This window comes from Muntiacus reevesi, chromosome 8 (assembly GCF_963930625.1).
Source record: "Muntiacus reevesi chromosome 8, mMunRee1.1, whole genome shotgun sequence".
In the NCBI taxonomy this organism is placed as follows: Eukaryota; Metazoa; Chordata; class Mammalia; order Artiodactyla; family Cervidae; genus Muntiacus; species Muntiacus reevesi.
Genome location: NC_089256.1, coordinates 29,102,178 through 29,112,560, shown reverse-complemented (window position 1 = coordinate 29,112,560; position 10,383 = coordinate 29,102,178). Strand labels below are relative to the sequence as shown.

The window sequence follows — 10,383 nt, the reverse complement described above, 5'->3', positions numbered from 1 at the left end:
GACTTTGCTCTTATTCCCTGAAGATAAACAAAATTAGCTGATATTTGCAAAAGAATGTTAATAAAACAAAGACTGCAGAAAAACAAGGGGAATCCTTATTGAAAATACAAATAGCCACAAACACCTAAGTTTCCAATATGGAGGTTTCCGGTGCTACCATGACCATCTCTTCCCCTGGGGTCCTCCCCTCCTGATGCCTGCTGGCCTCTAACCCCCTCCATCCACCAGTCAACACAGCTGACATGTCCTTTGAGAACTGAGGCAGGAAACAGAAAGATGGTTTCCTGTCCTCTGTCCATAAAGGGATCCCACCCATGCTGCTGCCACCCAAGGGACTCTGGCCTCTCAGGTCCCAAGCTCTGGGCTTTGCAGGGTGCATTTGTGCAAATCCCATTCATCACACACCCATCACTTTGTGGGTAAGCATGATGACATACGTGCCATAATCACACCCAGAGCAGCTTACGCATGTCCCCTGCAGAACCACTCTGGAATTCCATGAGATATAACATACAGAATAAAGACTTGGGAACTGGCCCTTGGAGTTTCCGGCCACTAAAAAACGTCCTGCTTCCAGCACTGGGCTCCAATTACCCCCTGAGAACACAGTGCCCCCAGGACCTTTGACACCTGGGGATCTGAGGGGCCTTGGTTTTGATGTTCTCTGAATTCCCCCCCCACCCCCACCCCAAGACTTTCCTCCCCCACCCTCACCAAATCCTAAAAAAAAAAAAAAAAAAAAAGTCCTGCTTTTCAACCAAGAAGTTTAAGCCTAACTCCCCCCTTCACACCCTTTCAGCAGCCCCATGTCTGACCCACAGCCGCATGTCTGTATTATCTTCATAACCTGTCCTTAACCTGTAGGAAAAGCCCACAGCCTTGATGCCTGTATTTCCATTAACAGAAAGAAAAAATGAGTGCCGACATGACCAAGCGTTTGTTTGGATTTGTGCATTATGTGTAACAGGCCTACGATTCTGTAACATTAAGTTGCGTTCAGACACGTAACAGATCACCTTAACGGCAAAGAATCAGATTTCACAGAATGAAAGCTGTCCTGGAGAAACCGGGGTGTGTGGTTGCCGTAGCAATCGACGCCTTCCAGAAGGAGTCCGCTCTCGGCTAATTACAGCCTTCTATTTTTAGACTCATCCGCGTGCCTCTCCCCCCTACCCCAACATTTCTCACACGACGACTTCAGCAGGAAAACACGCTGTTATCTGTACAGCCTGTGCCCGTCTCAAAATAACTTGTTTCCAGTCAGCCTCCGCCTGCCCTGGAGGCGAGGCCCTTGTTCCCTAAGCATAGGGAACGTAGAACTGACGCCTCTGAAGGAGCCCCGCGTACTTGACAAAATGGGAATGAAACGTCATCGCGAACTGCCAGGGCCATAGCTGTCTTGTGAGCGTCCAGGGTTGGGGTGCAGCCACGGAATGGGGTAGCGGCGGCCAGCCCACCAGCGCCCTGAGCCGGGCCGGGCCTCGCATTGCCTTGTGGGAAGCTCTTTAGTAACCAGACAACAGTGGTGATGGAGCAGGAGCCCTGATGGGCGGCCCAGAGGCTGTGGGACCCTCTCAGTCAAGATGAACTTCGGGCTGTGTCAAGACCCAGTACCCGGAGCCTGAGAAAAGGCTTCCAGCAGACTTCCCTAGTGGCTCAGATGGTAAAAAATCTGCCTGCAATGTAGGAGACCCGGGTTCCATCCCTGGGTCGGGAAGATCCCCTGGAGAAGGGCATGGCAACCCAGTCCAGTATTCTTGCCTGGAGAGTCCCATGGACAGAGGAGCCTGGTGGGCCACAGTCCATGGCAAGTTGGACAAGACTGAGTGACTCACACTCATTTTTCCACCCGTTGAGTCCTGGCTGCCTGGGGTACCACAACTCGCTAGGAATGCCTGTCCTTCCCACAGCAGGGCCACGTGCTGTGGAAATAGTTGAAGACCAGCCAATGACATCAGGCCAAGGCTCTGGGGTCTTCAGACTTGTTGTGGCAAGGGAGTCAGTCACCATCACCTGCTGTATTTGTTCGAGAGGGCTCTCCTAACAAGGTACAGAGCCTTAAACACCAGACACGAGTCTTCTCACAGTCCTAGAGATGGTGGGATCAGAAGGGCCATGCTCCCTCTGAGGGTACTGGGGAGGAGGATCCAGATATCCCTCCTGGCTGCTGGTGGCAACCTGTGGTGTCCCTTGACTTGTAAAGGCATCACTGGATCTCAGCGCAGAGCTGTGTCCAACACCAGACGTGTGGGGCTAGGAACTCACTCTGCTCCAGTCTGACCTGTCGTCTTAACTCATTACATCTGCAGTGATTTTGTCTCCAAATAAGGTCACATTCTGAACTACTGAGGATCAGGGCTTCGACATACAAATTTCTGGGAATCCCCTGGCAAACCAGTGGTTAAGATTCTGCACTTTTACTACTGAGGGCTCAGGTTCAATTCCTGGTCAGGGAACCAAGATACTGCAAGCCATGCAGTACGGCCAAAATTATATGTATATAGGAATTTCTATATTATATATATGAATTTCTGGAGGACAGAACTCAACCCATAAACTTGCCTATGGCAGAGACTCAAAAGGCAGCAAAGCAGGAAGTAGGAAGGTGTTCGAGTGAGAGAGAGGGGCGGCTTAGGCAGCCCTGATGGGAGGCTGCTGGCACAGGGAGGCCGGAGGCAGCTGACGGGAAGCAGGCATCCTGGGTGGTTGGTGAGGAGTGAGCTCATGGCCAGCTTTCCCTGGTGGGTCCTGAGCTGGAAGTCAGGGCCAGATTCAGGGACGGCTGGCAGTGACTGACCACGTCCTGGCTGTGGGGGGGCTCCTCGCGGCAGAGGGCCTATTCACATCTACGTGGTCACTCCAATGAATACATAGCCTCTCAGCGCAGATGACACCGCCTGGGGTTCTCAGGGTGCTGCTGGGGCTGGAGTGGGGCGCAGGTGGTCTGGGAGGCCCAGCACTGAGAAGGCGGAGTGCCCACAACGCAGGCGCGAGATGGCCAGTCCCGCAGGGCAGACCCGCTCAGACCCTTGTCCGCAGAGCGGCAGGGTGCCCGGGGGGCCCCATCTGCAGCCATCTCCGTTTATTCCCTTGAGGCTGAGCACCGATGTGTGGTGGGGGATGTAGACAGGCTGACACCAGAGTAGCCGTCCTGACTTTCTGGCTTCCGTGCGTACTAGGTCACTTCCTGGAGAAGGAGATGGCAGCCCACTCGTCTTCTTGCCTGGAGAACTCCATGGACAGGGGGGCCTGGTGGGCTGTGGTCCATGGGATCGCAGAGTCGGACACGCCGGAGCACACAGCACAGACAGGTCACTTCGGTCATGTGTGACTCTTTGCGACCCCGGGGGCTGAAGTTGACTCACGGTGTCTCAGGTGCACAGCGAGGTGATTCAGTTACACAGGTACATATATGTTATTTTTCAGATTATTTTCCATGATAGGTTATTATAAGATATTGACTATAGTTCCCTGTGCTATACAGTAAACTTTTGTTGCTTGTTGCATATCTATGCTTTTTAATTAGAAATCTAGCATTCTAGTCACACTAAATCAAACAAGTGGGCTCCCAATATCATCAGTTTTTTAGTTAGGCAAAAATTCATAAGCTTTCTAAAATATATATTATACACATTATTTATATATAGGTATACAAAAGCTTTTTTTTTTACTATGCTTGATCAAGTCTTGAGAAAGAACATCAAAAAAAAAAAAAGAAGAAGAAGAAAAAGAGATGGAGAAATTGGAAAACATAAACTAAATGAAATGAGAGCACTGATAGGGATCCTTTCCTGAAGATGAGGATGGGTTTTAACCTCATCAAATCACACGGCTAATAATGGGGAGAGAAAAAAAGGTTTCTGTTCATGAAAGGAGGGGATGTAAAAAAAAATAGATTAATGCCCTTCTTTAAATTGGTTAATTGTATGTAATGTGATTTCACTTCATTTCAGTAATAACAATGCCCTTATTTTAAGTCATGTTTAATTTTCAATCCTATTTAAACTGTTTATTTCAGCCGTTCACCTAATAAGAAAGAGCAGGGACTCCCTTGGCAATGTAGTGAATGGTTAGGATTCCAAGTTCCCAGTGCAGGGGGCACCAGTTTGATCCCTGGCCAGGGAACTAAGATCCCACCTGCCACATCACACAGAAACCTGCAAGAGCAACCTGGAACTTCTTATTTCATCAAATGTGATAAATGATATATAATATTAATTTTTAGAAAAGTTAGTGAATCACGTAAAGAGTCTTCAGAGTACCAGTGTTAGTCGCTCAGTTGTGTCCAACTCCTTGGAATTCCATGGACTCTAGCCTGCCAGGCTCCCCTGGAATTCTCCAGGCAAGAATACTGAGTGGGTGGCCATTTCCTTCAGGGGATCTTCCTGGCCCAGGAATTATATTCCAAATGTATACAATGATAGAGGATCAGAGACGCTCTGTTCTCAGAATGCAGGCCTGAAACTCCTGCCTGATGGACCCATATCTATCAAAAACAGACATCCAAGCAGGGCTTCTTGGTCTGTCCCCAGAGGCGCAAAGACAGGCGTGAAGGAGAGTTTGGGGGAAAGTAAACCATTGTTGTCATTCAGCTGCTAAATTGTGCCTGACTCTTTGCGACCTCATGGATTGTAGCACACCAGGCCCCTCTGTCTTCCACTGTCTCCCAGAGTTTGCTCAAATTCATGTCCATTGAATCAGTCAGAAGTATTGGCTGTTAACCAAAATTTCAGCAAGGAGGATCTGATTGAAATAAAGTGGCGTTTATTTGGAGTTTGTTAGGACTGCAGCCAGGAGACACAGATTCCAGAAGCACCTGCATTGTGATCAACAGGACTGCAAAATTGAGAAAGCCCACAAAGGCAAAGACTGCAAGACCATTGTTAGCTGCATGAGTTGTTTATCAAACGTCCTAATGGGAGCCATCAGGAAGGACTGGTTGGGGTCCAAGATGGATACATAGTTACAAGGGAAAACATCCTTGAGACCACAAGGTTGCAACTGGCAGGTGGTGGTTTAAAAATAGCTGATGAGGTTCTTGAGTTTGGTACAGTTCACAGAAAGTTCAAGTTCTCAGGGGTGCAGGGAGGTGTCTGAGACCAGACAGCCCCTTTTTTTATATGCCTGAGCTGTGATTACTCCACTATGACTTCAGTCTGTCACCCAGGTCAACTATTGCTGCAACACTGTTGCACAACACACAACCCCAGACTCCATATCTGTTGACTTGTGGTTGGTGTTGCAAGTTTCCCGAGGTCAGGGGAATCTAGGCTGCAGTGTGGGTTCTGGTCTCCTCCCCTAGTTCTTGTCCTGATAAGTAGCAGGAGCCCCAGGAAGGAGAGAGGCATGCAAGACTTCTGCTTGCATCACATGTGCTGATATTCCATCGGCTAAGTCAGCCAACCTGTTCGGGCCAACACCCGTGGGTGTATCATGGCTACAGGGACGGGGGAATTATTGCTCAAAAATAATTCACGTGATCAGTTTGAGACACAGAGGAGAGAGCAGCCATGATGAAATCTCTGAAGCAATGTCTTCCAGAAAACTTGAAAAACATGGTGCTTTGATTTAAAGTGTGATATCAGACTAGTTTTAATAAGAGTCTTCTAAAATTGTGTGTGTGTGTGTGTGTGTGTGTGTGTATGTGTGTGCGCGCGTGTGTGTGCTCAGTCCTTGGTGACCCCTTGGACTGTAGCCCTCCAGGCTCCTCTGTCTATGGGTATCTTACAAAAATAAAATGTATTTCTAACTCTGCATTTTGAAACACATCTTAAAATTTATCAAACAGAAAGGATGTACTTTTTGTAAGCAAATCAAGTTGATAGGGACAGAGTGTTAAAGGGACAAAGTAGATGATTAAATCATCCCCTAGGGGATTGTGAGTTGAGAGAAAAGTATGGGAGATCTGTAAGTTAATGATCACTCAAGGAAGCCGGTGTGCTTAACCACAAAACTGAGCAGGCTTTGCTTAGCAACAAAACCATGAAACAGAAGCATGGGACGTGCCCCCAGACAATAAAACAACAGTAATGAGACCCGCATTCTGCCCAATGAGCTCTGTAAGTTAATGATTCCTAGGACGCGCTCCTCTGCACACACTAAAAATAAAAATATAAGGCAAAGGTGACAGTATACTAAAACCTGAGATGACTTGCCATTTTCACCACATACCACCCTGTTGCTGATTTGAGTAGGATCATGCCAGTCCCACTTTGACCACATAAGGACAAGAAAATGCCCCCACCCAAATTGGAGGAGGAGCTGCTGATGGAAGCTTGATATCCACTCAAGAATGAGGAGGAAGGTGGTCTTCTCCCCCTGCCCTTGCTTTTCCTTTGATTATAAAACTGTGCCAGGAGAAATATCAATAACCTCAGATATGCAGATGACACCACACGGATGGCAGAAAGTGAAGAGGAACTAAACAGCCTCCTGATGAAGGTGAAAGAGGAGAGTGAAAAAGCTGGCTTAAAACTCAACATCCAAAAAAACTGAGATCGTGGCATTTAATCCCATTGTGCTCTGTCACTTCAGTCATATCTGACTCTTTGTGACCCCGTGGTCTGTAGCCTCCAGGCTTCTCTGTCCATGGGATTCTCCAGGCAAGAATACTGGAGTGGGTTGCCATGCCCTCCCCTAGAGAATCTTCCCCATCCAGGGATCGAACCCACGTCTCTTACAGTTCCTGCACTGGCAGATACATTCCTTACCACTAGAGCCACCTGGAAACCCCATCACTTCATGGCAAATAGATGGGAGAAATGGAAATAGGGACACACTTTATTTTCTTGGGCTCCAAAATCACTGCAGATGGTGACTGTAGTCATGAAATTAAAAGATGCTTGCTCCTTGGAAGAAAAGCTATGACAAACCTAGACATTGTATTAAAAAGCAGAGACATCACTTTGCCAACAAAGGTCCATATCATCAAAGCTATGGTTTCTCCTGTAGTCATGTAAGGATGTAAGAGTTGGACCTTAAAGAACTGATGCTTTTGAACTGTGTGCTGGAAGAGAGTCTTAAGAGTCCCTTGGACTGAAAGGAGATCAAACTAGTAAATCCTAAAGGAAATCAGTCCTGAATATTCATTGGAAGGGCTGGCGCTGAAGCCGAAGCTATAATACTTTAGTCACCTGATGCAAAGAAGTGACTCACTGGAAAAGACCCTGATGCTGGGAAAGATTGAAGGCAGGAGGAGAAGGGGATGACAGAGGATGAGATGGTTGGATGGCATCATCAACTCAATGGATATGAGTTTGAGTAAACTCCAGGAGCTGGTGATGGACAGGAAAGCCTGGTGCGCTGCAGTCTATGGGGTCACAAAGAGTCAGACACAACTAAGTGATGGAACAACAACAAATAAAACTGTAGCCCCACCAAGTTCTGGGCATGACACTCCCTTGCCCACCCGCCTGGATCTCTTACAAGCATCCTATATGAATAAACTCCTTCCTTACCTTCACTCTCAAAGTCATCCAGTCTCAGAACAAATAGTGAGTAGAGGCCGTTTCCACTCATTCATTCATTTTCATTCATACCAGCAGGTTACTGAGCGACAGGTTGCCTGCGGGGACTGGGAGGGGTTCAAAGGAGGAAAATCATAGCTTGCCCAAAGCACTCTGAGTCCAGGTGGGGAGAGGAAAAGAAAAGAAAATACCCACAGATAACTAGAAGTTGCAATACAAAGTAATGCATGTCACTTTTTAACACAGAGATAAAATGCTCTGGGGTTTCAGCAGAGGGCAAGTGTTAATTCCAGATGCTGAATGATGAAAATATTGTGGGTTGTCATGTCTGGAAGAAATTCACAGAACTTTCAAACTGAAAAGGGGGATGGGTTCAAACTCTCTACAGAAAAGGAAACTGAGGTCCAAACAGATGAAGTGCCCCCCTCCAAAATCATATAGTTTAAGAGGATCTAGGACTCAAATTATTCCCATCCCGGGACTCTTCCACTCTGCCTCCTGTTGCTCCATGTCTAAGGTCTCCAAAGCCACTTTCCTGGCAGCATTTCAACTCTAGCCAATGAAGAATTACTCAGCTAAGAGGGTGGCATTTACAAGGTGTGGGGAGAGGCGTGAAGAGGCAGGACGTGGTTGAACAAATACCAAAGCCAGTCAGAAAAGAACGAAGGAAACATCAAGCAGAAATTTACAGCCTGGAAGTATTTTCCTCATTTGTTCTGCCATGCGCATTCATCTGGACTCCCTGTTCTTTGACCGAAATACCCAGAAACACACTGGTCTTTTTTGACCTGAGGAGCAGAGACATTTTCAATGTTCCAATGTGTCTCTTGTTCTAAGAGCCCTTAAAGGATGTGAGTTATGGGTTTTTCCTCCTGCCTCGGTTCCTTAAATTATGCTCACAGCTTGGCAAAGAACTCTTAACTGCCTGGCCCATTAATCAGGCAGAGCCGTAAATTTCTTGCCTCATTGCCCAGTGGAGAATCCTTCTGGAAGATGTTCATGCTGGAGTAGTTCGGGGAGCTCCCATCGGATCCATAGCCTTCTCAGGCCAGGTTCCCCTGGGTCCTGGGACAATACAGGGTGGCCCTGGGACATACGCCCGAACAGTTCCCCAGCCGGGGTGAAGCCTGGCTGTATGATCCGGGACCAGCCAGTATACAGGACCAGCCTGTATGATCCAGCCATTCCATCCCTCTGGGCTCCTCATCTGTGGAGCGGGAATTAGCCCACTTATCTCCCCAGATGGTTCTGACGGTTAATGAGATGAAATAAGTGTGTGAACCAGGGACTTTCCTGATGGCTCAGCAGATAAAGAATCCACCTGCCAATGCAGGAGACATAAGAGATGTGGGTTCGATCCCTGGGTCAGGAAGATCCCCTGCAGGAGGGCATGGCAACCCACTCCAGTATTCTTGCCTGGAGAATCCCGAGGACAGAGGAGCCTGGGGGGCTACAGTCCGTGGGGCTGCAAAGAGTCAGACACGACTGAAGCAACTTAGCATGCAGCAAGCCTGTCACTCTCCTCTCTCTCTGAAAGGCAGGCAGGACACACACCACTCACAGGGCCACGGAAGTCGCAAACCCCAGGGTGAAGGTCCTGATTTCCTAGCGCCCCTTCCAGCAGACACACCAGGCTGTCCTCGCAGTCAGAGGTCACCGTCTTTCCTTCTGCAGGCTCTTCCTCTCTGATCTTTGGCTACAGCCCAGGGGCACTTCTCAGGGTGAGCCTCCAGGGCTGTGGGGTCTTTGCTCAGTTTGGTTGTGAAATAGTAACACGAGGACATCACTGCAGGCATGGAGTGTGTCTGGGCTGAGACTCAAAGTCTCAGTTCCAGCCACAGCCCCTGAGGGGCGCCAACAGCACGAGCTGCCTCCTTCCAGGGAAGGCAACCCCAGCTCTCAGGGTGTGGGGGTGGCTGCAAGTAGGGGGCCTGGGGACGGTGACTGCAGCCATGAAATTAGAAGATGACTGCTTCTTGGCAGGAACGCTATGACCAACTTAGACTGTGTGTTAAAGAGCGAAAACATCACTTTGCCGACCAAGGTCCGTCTACTCAAAGCTATGACCTTTCCAGTGGTCATGTATGGATGTGAGAGTTGGACTATAAAGAAAGCAGAGCTGTGGTGTTGGAGAAGACTCTTGAGAGTCCCTTGGACTGCAAGGAGATCCAACCAGTCCACCTAAAGGAGATCAGTCCTGGGTGTTCATTGGAAGGACTGATGCTAGAGCTGAAACTCTAAAACTTTGGCCACCTGATGTGAAGAGCTGACTCATTGGAAAAGACCCTGATGCTGGGAAAGATTGAGGGCAGGAGGAGAAGGGGATGACAGAGGATGAGATGGTTGGATGGCATCATGGATTCAATGGACATGAACTTAGACAAACTCCAGGAGATGGTGAGGGACAGGGAAGCCTGGCGTCCTGCAATCCATGGGGTCTCGAAGAGTTGGACACAACTTGGCGACTGAACAACAGCAACAAAGATGGCTGGGGAAAGCAGGGCCAGGGTCAGTAGGAATCATGCCCACGGCCAGCAGACTGGGGATGACTAAGCATCCAATCTGTCTGCTTCCAGAACTCCTTAGCACTTGCTCCCAGGCAGGAAGGCTGTGGTCCCTGATCTCTCTGGACATTAGGCCTAGTCTTTGATTGAAAGTTCTGGATCTCTGAGGAGAGTCCAGAGATAGGATCCCACCCCCAGCACCCAATCTGATACAAAACCATCCTGGAAAGAAACTCCGTAACCTCCACCTGAAGGTTAAGTTACTTTGGAGTCTTGATGCTGCCTCAAAGAAAAGGGCCTGCAGTTAAAAAAAAAGTTGAGATACATGCATTTTACGTTTTTCGTGCTGGGTAATTCTATAATAAATATAAGTATTGTGAACACCCTTTTCACTTTATTACATGTTTGAAGTC

The 10,383-nt window shown here is 48.3% G+C and overlaps 1 non-coding gene across 1 annotated transcript; it reads left to right on the top strand.

Moving 5' to 3' along the window:
* The first annotated feature begins 562 nt into the window (after positions 1 to 562).
* Positions 563 to 649, top strand: LOC136173902 (small nucleolar RNA SNORD88). Its single transcript, XR_010664366.1, has one exon. It is a non-coding gene; the product is annotated as a small nucleolar RNA SNORD88 (small nucleolar RNA).
* Positions 650 to 10,383: the final 9,734 nt, after the last annotated feature.